The sequence below is a fragment of the Callithrix jacchus genome, chromosome 8 (assembly GCF_049354715.1).
Source record: "Callithrix jacchus isolate 240 chromosome 8, calJac240_pri, whole genome shotgun sequence".
Lineage (NCBI taxonomy): Eukaryota > Metazoa > Chordata > Mammalia > Primates > Cebidae > Callithrix > Callithrix jacchus.
Window position 1 is genome coordinate 137,029,666 of NC_133509.1, and position 16,687 is coordinate 137,046,352.

The 16,687-nt window shown below is 45.8% G+C and overlaps 1 long non-coding RNA gene and 1 pseudogene across 1 annotated transcript in view; one reads left to right on the top strand and one right to left on the bottom strand.

The window, feature by feature from the left end:
* The window catches only part of LOC118145038 (uncharacterized), a 48,639-nt gene that overhangs the window by 10,855 nt on the left and 21,097 nt on the right, over positions 1 to 16,687 (bottom strand). The window contains exon 3 of the long non-coding RNA XR_004730186.3: positions 198 to 291. This is a non-coding gene — a long non-coding RNA (uncharacterized LOC118145038). The remainder of the gene's footprint in view (positions 1 to 197; positions 292 to 16,687) is intronic.
* On the top strand, positions 9,276 to 15,210 carry LOC100389330 (serine/arginine-rich splicing factor 3 pseudogene; annotated as a pseudogene).

Sequence of the window (16,687 nt, forward strand, 5' to 3'; positions counted from 1 at the left end):
CCAGTCTGGGTGACAGAGCGAAACTCCATCTCAAAAAAAAAAAGGAAAAAAAGAAAAACTACTGAGTACTATGTTCACTATTTGGGCGATGAGTTCAATTGAAGCCCGAATCCCAGCATCATGCAATATATCCATGTAACAAATCTGCACATGTACCCACTGCATCTAAAATAATAACATAAAACATACAGAATTACCAGATATAGGTGAAGGGGAGGAAGGCAGCAAATCGCGCTGCCATATGTGTACCTATGCAACAATCTTGCATGTTCTTCACATGTACCCCAAAACCTAAAATGCAATAATAAAAAAAGATAATCAGAAAATTATAAACCAAGTTCTCAATTCTGAAATCCTTTATAGTATAAAAGCTCCATTATAAATCGGCTGGATTTATGAACTGAGGATGCTGATTTAATAGGGCATAAAACCCTGTAACATAATGCTACTTACTGAGGGTTGTGTTTCTTTGTCGGTTTAATACTTTGAGAAAGTAAAAAGAATAGAGAAAAGGGTTGATTGAGTTCATCTGGAAGAACCCCTGGCCCCATCCCCCAAAGGAAGCCTTCTCATCCTTAAATCTCGCTTGCCTGCTTCTTTATCTCTTCCGAGCCCTCTCCCTTTCTCGACCCTTCTCACTTGTTGTGACTCCCTGTGCTCCACACCTTGGCATAGAGGCTTTCGTTCTGTCATTTTAAATGGTCATATAGTGATTCCGTGTGTATTTAGTACAAGCTTGTCCCTAGAGTTTCCTGTTCTTGAAGGCAGGGAGATGCCAGGTTTTATGGCCATTTTCCTACAAGGGCTTAAATCACCCTGATCCCTGAATACCCTGTTTCCAGTGGTCTGATGGTTAATTTTCTGTGTCATGACGAAGTTGTAGTGCCCAGTTGTTTGGTCAAACACCAGTCAGGATGTTGCTGTGAAGGTGAGTTTTAGATGATTAACATTTAAACCAGTTGGCAGCGAGTAAAGCAGATGACCCTCTGTAACATGGACGGGCCTCATTCAATTAGTTGAAAACCTTGAGAGCAAAGACTGAGGCTCCCTAAAGTATAAGAAAAAAAAAAAAACATACAGAATTACAAAGGAAATGGCTGGGTGTGGAGGCTCACACCTGTAATCCCAGTACTTTGGGAGGCCAAGGCGGGCAGATCACCTCAGGTCAGGAGTTTGAGACCGGCCTGGCCAACATGGCAAAATCACGTCTCTACTAAAAATACAAAACTCAGCTGGCTTGAGAAAAAACAAAACAAAACAAAACAAAAATTAGTTGGGCGTGCTGGAGCACACCTATAGTCCCAGCTACTTGGGAGGTTGAGGCAGAAGAATCACTTGAACCCAGGAGGTGGAGGTTGCAGTGAGCGGAGATAGAGCCACTGCACCCTCCAGCCAGGGTGAAAGAGCAAGACTCTGTCTCAAAAAAGAAAAAAAAAAAAAAGAATTACAACAGAAGAAATGTCTACTCAGGTCTTTTGCCTTTTTTTTTTTTTTAAGAGAGTCTTGCTGGTGTGCAGAGGCACAATCTAAGCTCACTGCAACCTTTCCCTCCGGGGTTTAAGTGATTCTTCTACCTCAGCCTCCTGAGTAGCTGGGATCACAGGCGTGCACTAGCATTCCCAGGTAATTTTTGTATTTTTAGTGGAGATAGGATTGCACCATGTTGTTCAGGCTGGTCTCAAACTCCTGGCCTCAAGTGATCTGCCAGCCTCAGCCTCCCAAAGTGCTGGCATTACAGGCGTAAGCCACTGTACCTGGCCTCTTTTGCCCATTTTTCATTTTTTTTTTTTTTGACAACTCAGCTTTTCAGAGAGCAGAATATGCCCATTTTTCAATTGGATTTTTTTTTGCTTTTGAGTTGAGTTCCTTATATATTCTGGTTATTAATCCCTTATGGGATGGATGGCTTAAAAATATTTTCTGCCATTCTGTAGACTGTGTTTTCATTTTGTTGATTGTTTCCTTCACTGTGCAGAAGCTTTTTAGCTTGATGTGATTCCACGTGCCTAGTTTTGCTCTGTTGCCTGATTAGGAATAAATTTGTTATTGTGAAGAAAGCCACTATAAAAAGGCGAACTTCCGGAAAGGAATGAAAAACCATCTGGAGCAGCCAATGCAGCCTACCTCAGGACTAGAGGAGGAAGGAATGGCCTCTGCTCTAGGGGTCCCAGAGGGCTTCTTGGGCAAACGCTGGCTCTTGGCACAGCAAGTGGCTGCGGATCACACATCGGGCAAAAGGTCAGCATGTACCTGGGTCAAAAAGAGATGTTCATTGGGGCCCAAGGGAGATTGTTTGGGTGTGAGTGAGCCCTAGGTTTAGCGTGACCAGTGGAGCATGGCCCCAGGTGGAATGGCGCCTTTGCCATACCCCAAGGAACCACTGTTTATGGGGAGATGAGGATAGAGCCTTATTCAGCACCCTTGAGCTGTTCCAATGTCTGCAGCATGGTCCATGCTCTGTCCCGCTTCTGCAATCGCTTTGGCATATGGGGCCCTCTTGCCCTCCAATTTCATAGGCTGTTAGTGTTTCAGTGGCAGTGGTGAGACAATGGAGGAAATGATTGAGGAGAGCAGCGTAGAGGTGGAGCCGCCAGCCAGCACGTGGGCCGCTGCTGTTAGTTGCCCAGGGTTTACTCCTGTCTTTTCTCATAGTCAGTACCTTTGGTTTCTTTGTGGCATGCTCCCCATCCTAACCCAATGACTCTGGTGGGGTGATTATCCTTAGTACCTCAAGCCCCTCAAAGGGTGGGCATCTGTCCCAGTGGGGCTAGCTGCTGTCCTCCATCCCTGGCCACCAGCAGGATGGGACTGAAACTGGAACAGAGTCCTTTCCTGGGCCTTTTCTACTTAGAGTTGGCAGGAAAGAGCTTTCTTTCCTCTCCAGATTCAAGGTCATAAAGATGTAAGCCTGGAGCTGTTGAGGCCATAAGTCTGGTGTTATAGGAATGAAGCCACCAGAGAGTGAATCAGAGCTAAGAGATGGACAGTGAGAAGCTTTCAAGACCTAGTGCCACGAAAGCTAAGCTCCTCCCCCTGCATTCCTATGGTTGGGCCTGGGAGCCATTCATCGCTTTTTATTTTGGCTAATGAGAGTGGGGTTCCTGTTACTTGCAACCAAATGTTCTGAATGACATACCATACAAGCATCCTTCAACATCCCCAGGACTTTGCTGTTGGGTGGATAAAACTCAAAAGAAAAATTAATTTCCTTTCATATAGGGAGGGCTCAGTGTCTTACAAATAGAAGAGATGGAACCTTATTTGCTAGTGAGGCAAGATTCCTGGGTTATATAAGAACCTACTTAATAAATGTTAAGTGCTGTTTACATTCAGTGGCAGAAACTCTTGGTTGTCTAATCAGTTACATTCCATAGCCTCTCCCTGACACTTCCTACTATGCAGGCTGGAAAGGTGAGCATGGCACTTGCTTTCCCAGCCTCTGAAGCAGTCAGAGGAATCCATGCAATCCAGTCCTGGGCTGTAAGACATAAGCAGGAGTCTGTTACTGGTTGGGTGGGGGAAGTGACTTAATAGATTAATATTTTTTATTTTATTATAAATTATCTCCCAGAAGGATCACTTGAGGCCAAGAGTTCAAGACCAGCCTGTGCAACACAGTGAGACATCCATCTCTAATAAAATAAAATGATGGCGTGCACCTGTAGTTCCAGCTACTCAGGAGGCTGAGAGAGGAGAATCACTTGAGCACAGGAGTTTGAGACTGCAGTGAATTATGATCTCACCACTGTACTCCAGCCTAGTGACAGGGCAAGACCTTGTCTCTTAAAAAAAATGCCTTAAATAAATTCTGAAAGTTGGTGGAGGTATAAAAATAAATTGAAAACATTTAAAAATTGATTTTGTTCTCTAGCCTGGGTGACAGTGAGACTCCATTTCAAAATAAATGAATAAATAAAAAAATTGATTTTATATAAAAATGTCGTTATTTTCTTTCTGGATAAAAACATCAGAAAATATTTCAAACATTTAAATATAAGAAAATAATTCGGGGCCGGGCACGGTGGCTCACGCCTGTAATCCCAGCACTTTGGGAGGCCGAGGCGGGTGGATCACGAGGTCAAGAGATTGAGACCATACTGGTCAACATGGTGAAATCCCATCTCTACTAAAAATACAAAAAATTAGCTGGGCATGGTGGTGCATGCCTGTGGTCCCAGCTACTCAGGAGGCTGAGGCAGGAGAATTCACTGAACCCAGGAGGCGGAGGTTGCGGTGAGCCGAGATCGCGCCATTGCACTCCAGCCTGGGTAACAAGAGCGAAACTCCGTCTTAAAATAAAAATAAAAATAAATAAATATAAGAAAATAATTCAGATATTTCAAAATAATTTGTAAGGCAGATGAGAGAAGAGAATAGGCATTGCAAATACCTGACGTTCCTTCTAAGAGCAAGAGGTTTCGGCTGCGTGGTGGCTCGTGTCAGTAATCCCAGCCCTTTGGGAGGCAGAGGAGGGCGGATCACCTGAGTTCAAAACCAGCCTGGCCAACTTGGAGAAGCATCATCTCTACTGAAAATACAAAATTAGCTGGGTGTGGTGGCACGTGACTGTAATTCCAGCTACTTGAGAGGCTGAGGCAGGAGAATCGCTTGAACCCGGGAAGTGGAGGGTGCAGTGAGCGAAATCATGCACTCCAGCCTGGGCAACAAGAGAGAAACTCCGTCTCAAAAAAAAAAAAAGAGGTTTCATTCAAACTTCATTCAATAGGCTGGGTGTAGTGGCTCACGCCTGTAATCCTAGCATTTTGGGAGGCCAAGATGGGTGGATCGCTTGAGGTCAAGAGTTTGAAACCAGCCTGGCCAACATGGTAAAACCCCATGTCTACTAAAAATTAGCTGTGCAAGGTGGCAGGTCCCTGTAATGCCAGCTACTCAGGAGGCTGAGGCAGGAGAATCACTTGAACCCAGGAGGTAGAGGTTGCAGTGAGCTGAGATCGCGCCATTGCACTCCAGCCTGGATGACAGAGTGAGACCCTCCTTCAAAAAACAAACAAACAAACTTCATTCAACCAACACTGATCTAGTTTACAATGTGCCAGGGGCTTTGCTAGGGCAGGGGATTCAAAGACCCACAAACCCAGTTCCTGGTCTTGGGAGCTCACTGTTGGAAAGACAGATGCAGGAATAGATACTTGTATACCCTGATGTAAAATAGTCTCAGGGAGTTATGTGGGCACAAGGACGAGAAAAGGCTTCTCAAGGCAAATGGTGCCTGAACTGAGTAGTAAGGAACAACCTGAGGGGTCAGGGTGTAAGAAGTCATGCCAGATGGAGGGGACTGTGTGTGCAAAGGCAAAAAGGTGAGAATCAGTGTGGTGGGTGCCGGGGGTGGGATGGTTAAAGCACAGCTGGTAGGCATGGAGCTGTGCAGAAAGAGGGCTTGCAAGGGAGACAGGGCCTGTTTCTGCAAGGTGCGCGCTTGCCAGTGGGGAGTGTGATCTCTGTCCTATAGGCCACAAGTGGGAACGGGGAAGGTCATTCATTCTGAGACTTGTGTTTTAGGTAGATCTTGGTGTCTGTGTAGTTTGGATTTGAGGGTCACAAGTCTGGACACATGGAGACAATTAGAAAGCTGTTGAGCCAGGCCTGGTGGCTCACACCTATAATCCTGGCACTGTGGGAGGCTGAGATGGGTGGATGTGTTCTGTCAGTTTCAGACCAGCCTGGCCAACATGGTGAAATCCTGCCTCTACTAAAAATACAAAAATCAGCTAGGTGTGGTGGCACACACCTGTAATCCCAGCTGCTTGGGAGGCTGAGGCAGGAGAATTGCTTGAACCCGGGAGGTGGAGGTTGCAGTGAGCCAAGATTGTGACACTGCACTCTAGCCTGGACAAAGCAAGACTGCATCTCCAAAAAAAAAAAAAAAAAAAAAAAGAAAGAAAGTAAAAGAAAAGAAAGCTGATGAAATGGTTCAGGCAAAGGAGAAGAGTGTTCTGTGAAAATAGGTGCCTGGCAACATAGTTCATTTACGTTTACACTTGTGCATTGGCAGAGCCTGGCTTTTCCAGTTCTTTGTTCAGAAACAGCTCTCTCAATGATTCTTGACCTCTAAAAGCATCTGTCCACAAAAATATTCATTTACTCCTGAAAGTGTTTCACTATTTTCATAACAATGGATATAAAAGCCATTTTTTGATCAAAGTATTTTGTTAGCTTTTGACTTTCAGTGAGCAGGGAAGAGTCATCATTTAATCAAAAATCTTTTGTTCTGTCAGCTAATATCAAGTGGGGAGCTTCTTTAAAAAGAAATTCTGATTATACAATCATGAATAATCATGATGAAGATGAAAAGAGGGAAGCAGTAATGGAAACCCATGTGCCGGCCTGAGCTCCCTGTTGAGCTCATGTGTCGGTTTTTTTTCTTGTTTTGAGACAGAATCTCACTGTCACCCAGGCTGGAGTGCAGTGGTGTGATTCGGCTCACTGCAACCTTCATCTCCCAGGTTCAAGTGATTCTCCTGCCTCAGCCTGCTGGGTAGCTGGGATTGCAGGCACCTGCCACCACATTCAACTAATTTTTGTATTTTTAGTAGAGACTGGGTTTCGCCATGTGGCCAGGCTGGTCTTGAACTCCTGACCTCAGGTGATCTGGCTGCCTCGGCCTCCCAAAGTACTGGGATCACAGGTGTGAGCCACCACCTGGCCTGTTGAGCTAATGTTTTGAGAGGATGGACAAAATATAGATGAAGGGAAGTATAATCAGAGATGGATCCTGAAGAATGGGACAATCGTGAAAAATACTGTCAGGAGGACTGTGCTGTAGTGTGCCAGAAATTCTAAGGAAAATAAAGAAGGTCTTTTTTTTTAAAGATGGGGTTTCGCCACGATGGCCAGGCTGGTCTTGAACTCCTGACCTCAGGTGATCCACCCACCTCGGCCTCCCAAAGTGCTAGGATTACAGGCGTGAGCCACCTCGCCCGGCCAAAAAAGGTCTTTAAAGTTATTCTTAGGGCAAGAAGAACAAAGAAAGCATGTATTTATAGCTTAAGGGATGATATAGAGTGATACTGAGAGAAGGCAGGAATACACACTTTATAGACAGAAGAAGTGCTGTCATTGACAATAACTTCAGCCAAGCCTATGCCTAGTTTCTCCTGGTATCCTGAGCCCTTTCAACAGGCTAGGGCGGGGAGTCTGGAAGCAGCGGTGCTCCAATTCAGGCCTGCTGCACATCCAGGGATTCCTTTCACCATTTTCCTTGGCTAGAATTCCTGTTTCATGGATCTCATGCTTTCTTCTTTCTTGGTTTAGCAGAAGCACATTTTCCACAAGCACAGAGGAGACCTAGGGGATAAGAATGCTGGTGGGTGTGTCAGCTGGTGCAGCTGTTCTGAAGAGCCACTTAGCAGTTTCAGTCAGAGGAAGAATCTGTGAATCCTCTGTCCCACCAATCCTGTTCCTGAGCACACACCCAAAGGAAATTCCCACATGGATTCATAAGAGGGCATGTATGAAGATGCTCGCAGTAATACTGTTTGTGTCTTTGCGTGTATAAAGACTTCTGATTTCTATAATTTTAGACCCTATCACTTCACTGAATTCTCTCTTTAAAAATAATTTTTTTTTTTAAAGAATTGGGGCCTTGAAGCCCAGGTGCAATGGCTCACACCTGTAATACCAGTACTTTAGGAGGCCGAAACAGTAGGATCGCTTGAGACCATTTTGAGACCAACCTGGGCAACATGGTGAGACCATCTCTACAAAAAATTTAGAAAATTACCGAAGTGTGGTGGCACAGGCTGGACTCGGACTCCTGGACTCAAGCAGTCCTCATACCTCAAGCTGGGACTACAGCCTTGTACCATGGTGCCTGGCTTTGAATCCTTTAAAATTTCTTTCATTAATAGCAGTTTTTTAGTTGATTATCTTGGGCCTTCTAAGTATTAATCCTATCGTTAACAAATAGTTAAACATTTACCTTCTCTAATTTTTACACATCTAATTTTTTTCTTTTATTATTAATTTTTTCTAGAGATGGGGTTTTGCCATTGGCAGTCTGGTCTTGAACTCCTGACCTCATGATCCGCCTGCCTTGGTCTCCCAAAATGCCGGGATTACAGGCATGAGCCACTGCGCCTGGCCCATTTTTTGGTATTTTTACCAATTTTCTTTGTATTTTTAGTAGAGACGAGGTTTCACTGTATTAGCCAGGATGGTCTCAATCTTCTGACCTCGTGATCCGCCTGCCTTGGTCTCCCAAAATGCTGGGATTACAGGTGTGAGCCACTATGCCCGGCTTGCATTTCATTTATTTTAATTTTTATTGGACAACTGAATGTTTTTACTTTTTAAATTAAGGTATAATTTACGTAAGGTGCTAAATCCTAAGTGTAATACTTGATACACTTTTACACAAGTAACACCCAGCTCAAGATGCAGAATTTCCAGCACCCCAGAGGCTCCCTACGTTTCTTCCCTATCAATATCTCCCTCAGAGATAACCACTAACATTCTGACACCATTCATTAGTTTTGTCCATTTCTGAACTTCATACAGATGGAATTACACAATATGTACTCATGTCTGGCTCCTTCCACTCAACATTAGGTCTGTGGGGTTCATCCATGTTGTATATAACAGTAGTTCCAAACTGCGTATCCCTGATACAGTCTGGGTGTGTTCTCAACAAAATTCCATCTTGAATTGCAACTCCCACAATTTCTACCTGTTGTGGGAGGGACCTGGTGGAAGGTAATTGAATCATGGGGGTGAGTTTTTCCTGTGCTAGTCTCAGGATAGTGAATAAGTCTCACAAAATCTGATGGTTTTAAAAATGGGAGTTTTCAGTCCAGGTGTTGTGGCTCATGCCTGTCATCCCAGCACTTTGGGAAGCCAAGGCAGGTGGATCACCTAAGGTTAGGAGTTCGAGACCAGCCTGGCCAATATGGGGAAACCCCATGTCTATTAAAAATACAAAAACTGGCTGGGCGCGGTGGCTCACGCCTATAATCCCAGCACTTTGGGAGGCTGAGGCGGGTGGATCACGAGGTCAAGAGATCGAGACCATCCAGGTCAACAAGGTGAAACCCCATCTCTACTAAAAATACAAAAATTAGCTGGGCATGATGGCGCACGCCTGTAGTCCCAGCTACTCGGGAGGCTGAGACAGGAGAATTGCTTGAACCCAGGAGGCGGAGGGTGTGGTGAGCCGAGATTGTGCCACTGTACTCCAGCCTGGGTAACAAGAGGGAAACTCTGTCTTGAAAAACAATACAAAAACTGATTTCGTGGATGCTGGGTGTGCTTGAGCATTGGTGTTGGGCCGGAGGAAAGCGGGAAGACGCATCGGAGCGTGTGGATTTGAGCCTCTGTATTTTTTACCCTTGATCTCGAAATGCATCGTGATTCCTGTCCATTGGACTGAAAGGTTTATGTAGGCAATCTTGGAAACAATGGCAACAAGACGGAATTGGAACGGGCTTTTGGCTACTATGGACCACTCCGAAGTGTGGGCTGCTAGAAACCCTCCCAGCTTTGCTTTTGTTGAATTTGAAGATCCCCAAGATGCAGCTGATGCTGTCCGAGAGCTAGATGGAAGAACACTCTATGGCTGCTGTTTAAGAGTGGAACTGTCTAAAGGTGAAAAAAGTGGTAGAAATCATGGCCCACCTTGGGGCCGTTGTCCTCGAGATGATTATCTTAGGAGTCCTCCACCTCGTCGCAGATCTCCAAGAAGGAGAAGCTTTTCTCGCAGCTGGAGCAGGTCCCTTTCTAGAGATAGGAGGAGAGAGAGATCGCTGTCTCGGGCTCCCAAGCCATCCCGATCCTTCTCTATGTCTCGTAGCCGTTCTAGGTCAAATGAAAGGAAATCGAAGACCAGTTTGCAAGAGAAGTGGTGTATAGGAAATTACTTCATTTGACAGGATTATGTAAAGAAAATTCAAGTTTTGTTTGAGACTTCATAAGCTTGGTGCATTTTTAAGATATTTTAGCTGTTCAGATTTGTTTGTCTTTTGAAACAGAGACACAAAGGTGTGATTTTCTACAGTTTGAAATGGATCATATGAGGCATGTAATACCAAGAATTGTTACTTTACAATGTTCCCTTAAGCAAAATTGAATATGCTTTGAATTTTAGTTATACATAGACTGATAATAAACCTCTAAACCCGCCCAGCAGATGTGTGAATTTTTTTTTTTTTTTTTTTTTTTTTTTTTTTTTTAATCCTGCCTCAGGTTTATTTGTACAAATAGCACAGGAGGACCCCAGCCCCATGCAGATGGCAGCCCCAGGGGAGTTACACCAGTCCTTCTGTCCTCACATTGGCAGACAAAGATATCTATTCTGAAGCCTTTGTAGGGGCCTGGGCACCTTTGAGAGCCTGAGCTGGAACTGAAACTGGAGCTGAAGCCTGGGCCTTGGTTTGATCCTTGGCCTTGGCCTTGACCTTGACCTTTGGCCGGCAGAGCCTGAGCCCCTTGGCAATGCGTGCCCGAGCACGCTTCCCAAGCTTGGGGTAGGCAATGTAGGCAAGTCGATCGAGCTTGCGGCTGACACCCTTTGGGATCTTGGGCTTAACCTCCTTGGGCTTTATGAGGGCCTTGATGGCCTCAGCTCGTGCACTCATGGCCTTGGTATTGTTGGCCTGCATCTTCTTTAGGCCCTTCTTGTTGTGCTTCTTGGCAAAGCGCATGTTCCTCAGGAATTTGGGGTCCACCCCCTTAAGAGACTCGTATCTTTGTGATCGGGGTTTCTTGATACCATTTCTGTGCCATTTTCGGGACTGGTTGTGTGTGGTGTGGTTCTTGGACTTGGCCATGTCTGCACCCAAGCCGCGGTTCCCAAAGCTCCTCTGAATTTTTTTTTTTTTTTAATACAGAAACAACTGGCAAAAACTGAACTAAGATTTTTTTTTTTGGGGATATAGGATGCAGCTATAGTTGAACAAGCAGTCTTTAAAAGTTGCTGTGAAACACAAGCCATCGGGTAAAAAATGCTGCACTATTAAATTAGAGGTTTTTGAAAAAGCCAACTCATGTTTATCCTGGGCAGAGGTTGCCTAGGTGATATAGAATCTGTTAAGTTTCAAGACAGTTTATCTTTGCTTTAGGTCATAAGTTCCTTATTTGATTGCTGTATATGAATATATGGCTGTTCATGACATTATGTGCAAATTTGAGATTTCGAAAATGACCTGCCAGTTTAAGGGTACATTGTAAAGCTGAACTTTGAGTTACTGTGCAAGATTTCTTTTCATGCTGTCATTTGTAATATGTTTTGTGAGAATCCTTGAGATTAAAGTTTCGGTTACAAATTGTTTAACTCGAAAGCCTGTTTTTCCTGGCCAACTCAGATCTGTGAGCCTGGTACCAAGTCCCGGTATAACATTCCTATTGGAAGCCATACTTATATTTTCTTGTAAAGTGCTTTTGAATTAATAAAATATTAGCATAATTGTGTAATAGTTAAAAAAAATACAAAAATTAGCCAGGTATGGTGGGCAGGCACCTGTAATCCCAGCGACTCAGGAGGCTGAGGCAGGAGAACTGCTTGAACTCAGGAGGCTGACATCACACCATTGCACTCCAGCCTGGGTGACAAGAGCAAAACTCCGTCTCAAAAAAAAAAAAAAAGGTAAATAAAAATGGGAGTTTCCCTGCACAAGCTCCTCTTTTTGCCTGCTGCCATCCATGTAAGACATGATTTGCTACTCCTTGCCTTCTGCCATGATTGTGAGGCTTCCCCAACCATGTAAAACTCTGACCATTAAACCTATTTTTCCTCCCAGTCTTGGGTATGTCTTTATCAGCAGCATGAAAAGGGACCAATCCAGTTAATTGGTACCAGTAGAGTGGGGTGCTGCTGAAAAGATACCGAAAAATCTGGAAGCAACTTTGGAATTGGGTAACGGGTAGACGTTAGAACAGTTTGGAGGGCTCAGAAGAAGATGGAAAATGTGGGGAAGTTTGGACTTCCTAGAAACTGGTTGAATGGCTTTGACCAAAATGCTGATAATGACACGGACAATGAAATCCAGGCTGAGGTGGTCTCAGATGGAGATGAGGAACTTGTTAGGAACTGGAGCAAAGGTGACTTTTGTTATTTTTTTTTTTTGAGACAGAGTCTTGCTCTGTTGCCCAGGCTGGAGTGCAGTGGCATGATCATAGCTCACTGTAACCTTGAACTCCTGGGCTCAAGAGAACCTCCCACCTCAGCTTCCTGAATAGCTGGGACTGTAGGCACACACCACCACACTCAGCTAAGTTTTACATTTTTCTGCAGAGATGGAGGTCTCACTATGTTGCCCAAGCTGGTCTTGAACTCCTGGCCTCAAGGGATCCTCCTAGCTTTACCTCTCAGTGTGCTGGGATTACAGGCACGAGACACTGCACCTGGCCTCTTATTCCTCTTTGCTTGTTGCTCTTTTTAGATTTCTTCAATTTTCCTTTTTTTTTTCCTGGAGATAGGGTTTTGCTGTCGCCAAGGCTAGAGTGCAGTGGTGCCATCATGGCTGACTACGGCCTTCAGCTGGGCTCAAGTGATCCTCCTGCAACAGCCTCCTGGGTCGCTGGGACCACAGGCATGTGTCAATGTGCCTGGCTAACTTTAAAAATCGTTCATAGAGATGAGGTCAGGTCTCACTGTGTTGCCCAGTCTAGTTCTAAACTCTTGGCCTCCCCAATTGTTGGGATTACAGGTGTGAGCCACTGTGCCCAGTCTATTTCAATTTTCTCTTCCAACTCTTCTAGCATTTTAATTTCTGTTGTTATATTTTTAATATTCAAGACGTTTATTTTCCTAAGTTTTTTACAAGAATGTCTGACTGTTCTTATTTCATAGATGTGATACTTATTTAAACTACAACCATGAGCACTTGTTTTAAAATCTCAACTCCTTGTATAGCCTTTTATTCTAAACGATAAAAAATATATTGTTTATTTCAATATTATTATTGTTATGAGACAGAGTCTTGCTCTGTGCCCAGGCTGGAGTGCAGTGGTATGATATTGGCTCACTGCAACCTCCACCTCCTGGGTTCAAGCGATTCTCCTGCCTCAGCCTCCTGAATAACTGGGATTACAAGTGTGGGCTGTAAAATTAGCCCGGCTAATTTCTATATTTTTAGTAGAGATGGGGTTTCACCATGTTGGTCAAGCTGGTCTTGAACTCCAGACCTCATGTTCCGCCTGCCTCGGCCTTCCAAAGTGCTGGGATTACAGGCGTGAGCCACTACGCCTGGCCGTTCAGTATTATTTTTTTTGTTCAATTGTGTCATTTATTTTGATTATATTTATTTATTTTTGAGATAGTCTCACTCTGTTGCCCAGGCTAGAGTGCAGAGTGCCATGACATGATCTCGGCTTACTGCAACCTCTGCTTCCCAGGTTCAAGCAATTCTCCTGCCTCAGCCTCCCAAGTAACTGGGATTACAGGTGCATGCCACCATGCCTGGCTAATTTTTGTATTTTTAGTGGAGATAGGTTTCACCATGTTGGCCAGGCTGGAACTCCTGACCTCAAGTGATGTACCTGCTTTGGCCTCCCAAAGTGCTGGGATTACAGGTGTGCCTCTTTATTTATTTTTTGATAGAGAGTCTCACTCTTTCCCCGGGCTAGAGTGCAGAGGCATGATCTCGGCTCACTGCAATACCACGACCTAGGCTCAAGAGATTCTCGTGCCTCAGTCACCTGAGTAGCTGGGACTACAGGCGCCACCACACGCAACTAATTTTTATACTTTTAGTAGAGGTGGGGTTTCACCATGTTGGCCAGCCTGGTCTCGAACTCCTGACCTCATGTGATCCACCCATCTTGGCTTCTGAAAGTGCTGGGATTGCTGGGATTACAGATATGAGTCACTGCATCCGGCCATTTCATTTGTTTTGATCTCGTGTAGAGGCTTTTCTCAGATGTATGATAGTCTTTGGTTGTTTGCTTATGATTAAGAAGGGAGGACTAAAAAGCTGTTTGGAAGATTTGAGCACATGGTTTGTAGGATTTTTAGACTTTGAGATTCACTGCAGGGTAATTTACATGGGCAATTTGTTGGGAAACATCTTAAACCTATATCTTGGCGATTATCAGATTCTCCAGAAAAGAGTCTTCTAAAATTTATGCCTGGAGAGTAAATGTTTGGGTGCCAGTGTTGAGAGTCTAGTGGAGAGAAAAGGCAGAGGATTATTCCAGCATTCAGTAATCACACACTCACTTAATCCCCCATTTTCAAGAGACCATTCATGACTTAATTTGCCCTAGTAACCCCTGTATAGAAATTCTTTGTTTTACAGCCGGGTGCTGTGGCTCATGCCTGTAATCTCAGCACTTTGGGAGGCCGAGGCAGGCAGATCACCTGACGTCAGGAGTTTGAGACCAGCTTCACTAACATAGTGAAACCCCGTCTCTACTAAAAATACAAAAATTAGCTAGGTGTGGTGGTGCATGCCTGTAGTACCAGCTACTCAGGAGGCTGAGGCAGGAGGATCCCTTGAACTCGGGAGGTAGAGGATGCAGTGAGCCGAGATCACACCATTGCATTTCAACCTGGGCAACAGCAAAAGACTCCACCTCGAAAAAGCAAAAACCAAAAAAACAACCAAACCTCCTATGTTTTACCTTTTCCAAAAAAAGAATGCTAGACTTCTGCTAGGATGGGAGAAGGAATCTAGGAATCTAGATTTGCAAGGATTTATGTAAGATAACTCCAAGAAGTGAGATGACTGGTTTGAAGAATACATACATTTTAGATTTTGATTAGTTATTGCCACATTGTTCTCTACTGAGCTTGTACCAGTTTACACCACCAGTAGTAATATGCGTTTCCTAATTTATCTGATTCTAAAAAAATTTTTTGAGATGGTTCTCCCTATGCTGTCTAGGCTAGCCTAGAACTTCCAGGCTCAAGTGAAGTTTCTGCCTCAGCCTCTTGAGTGGCTGGGATACGGGCACCTGCCATCAAGCCCAACTTAACCGTTATTTTTTAGCCTTTCTTTTATTGATTTCTAGGAGTGCTTTATTCTTTTTCCAATTTGTTGTTTGCTGATCTTGCTTACGATGGCAGTGGCCACTACACAAGCCACAGTGGGGAGGTGCAAGCAGTGGTGGCTGGGGCAGCTGCAGGAGCAGCAATGGCTGCGGCCGGTCCCCTGTGCCCCCGTGTTCCCGAGGCAGCTGACTGTGCTGCCCCCACCCTTGCATGGCCAGACCTGGAGCTTACATGCTCTGGACCTGGGCCCCGTGTTGCTGCTGTAGCCTAGAGCCACTGAAGAGAGGGCGTCAGGAGGAGGTGGAGCTGTGCCTGGGGCAGTGCCCTGAACCACGGATCCAGCAGGAACCAGGGACAAGCCGGACCCTCCCCAACACTCCCCCCGCCCCCCAGGGAGTCCACCACTCTGGGTGCTGCCGCAGTGGGGCTGGGCACAGAGAAGCAGCACAGTTGGGCATGGAGGGGCAGGCAGAAAGGGGCCCACTGAGGACCTGGAGCCCCCACCTCTGCCTGCAAGCTCCATGGAAAGGTGGGAGCTCCACCCTCCCAGGTGTCAGAACTGGGCATCTCTGCACTCTGTGCCCTCAGGGCCAGGTCTGGGGGCTTGGCCTCTCCCTACTCCTGGTGCCTACTCCAATCTCAGAGTGGCATTAGGGCCCAGCCTAGATACTGTCATAGCCTGGTTGGGTGTGCACCCGCTCAGGGCAGTGCTAAAACATGTCAACTCCCACTTTGAACTTTGGATAACGGGGAGGATGGGAAGGAGGCTGAGTGGGGAGTTAAGGGCAGCTTAGCATTGGCCTGCAGGCACCCCTCAGCAGGAACAGCCTAGGCACCATGAAAAGTGGTAGGAGGCAGACCAGCTCCAGGGTGGAAAGGTGGGGGTACCCGGTGAGGAGCCAGTTTCAGGCTAGGAAAAGCCTGAAGGCTGGGGGCCAGGCTGCCAGTCCATGGACTGGAGTGGAAATTTGTGAAGCCTTTTCCAGGCCCACCTATGGCCACTCATGGACCAATCAGTGTGTACTTCCTTCCCTCTGAGGCCCATAAAAGCCCAGAGCTGACGCCAGGATGACCAGCTGCAGAGAGGAATTACCCTCCATGCTAGCAGCTGAATACTCTGGATGACCTGCCTCGCAGAGAGGAGCTACCCCCTTTGCTAGGTGCTGAACACCAAGGCTGCAGAAAGGAGCTACCTCCTCCAGGTCTACTCTGAGCTGTTCTACCACTCAGTAAAGATCCTCTTCATTTTGCTCACCCTTCACTTGTCTGCATACCTCATTCTTCCTGTTCACGGGACAAAACTTAGGACCTGTCAAATGGTGAGACTAAAAGAATTGTAACACAAACAGTTAAAACATGCCCATGGCTCACCATGTTGCAGGTGAAGAGGAGAGAAGAGCTGTGGCCCTTCCGGAAGCCCAGACCCGGGAGCTCCCTGAGCCAAGGCTGTGACTTTCTCTTTGGGGCTCCGCAGTTCCTAGCATCTCCAAGCTTCTGGGCGTCACTGCATTCCCTGGTGCCAGCTGGGGAAGGTGCTTGCCATGAGCCTGGTCCAGCTGCAGCCTTGCAGAGCCAGTGCCCATGCTGGCACCTGGAGCTGCCCACTCTGTGGCAGCAGTTGGTGTGTCTGACTGCATGGTGGCTGGACTCCATGCTTGCTCACACACCTCTTGCTCCTCCATGCCTGACTTAGTCTCGCTTGGAAGCATAGGATCCAGGCTGGTAGCATGAGCCAAGCACAGC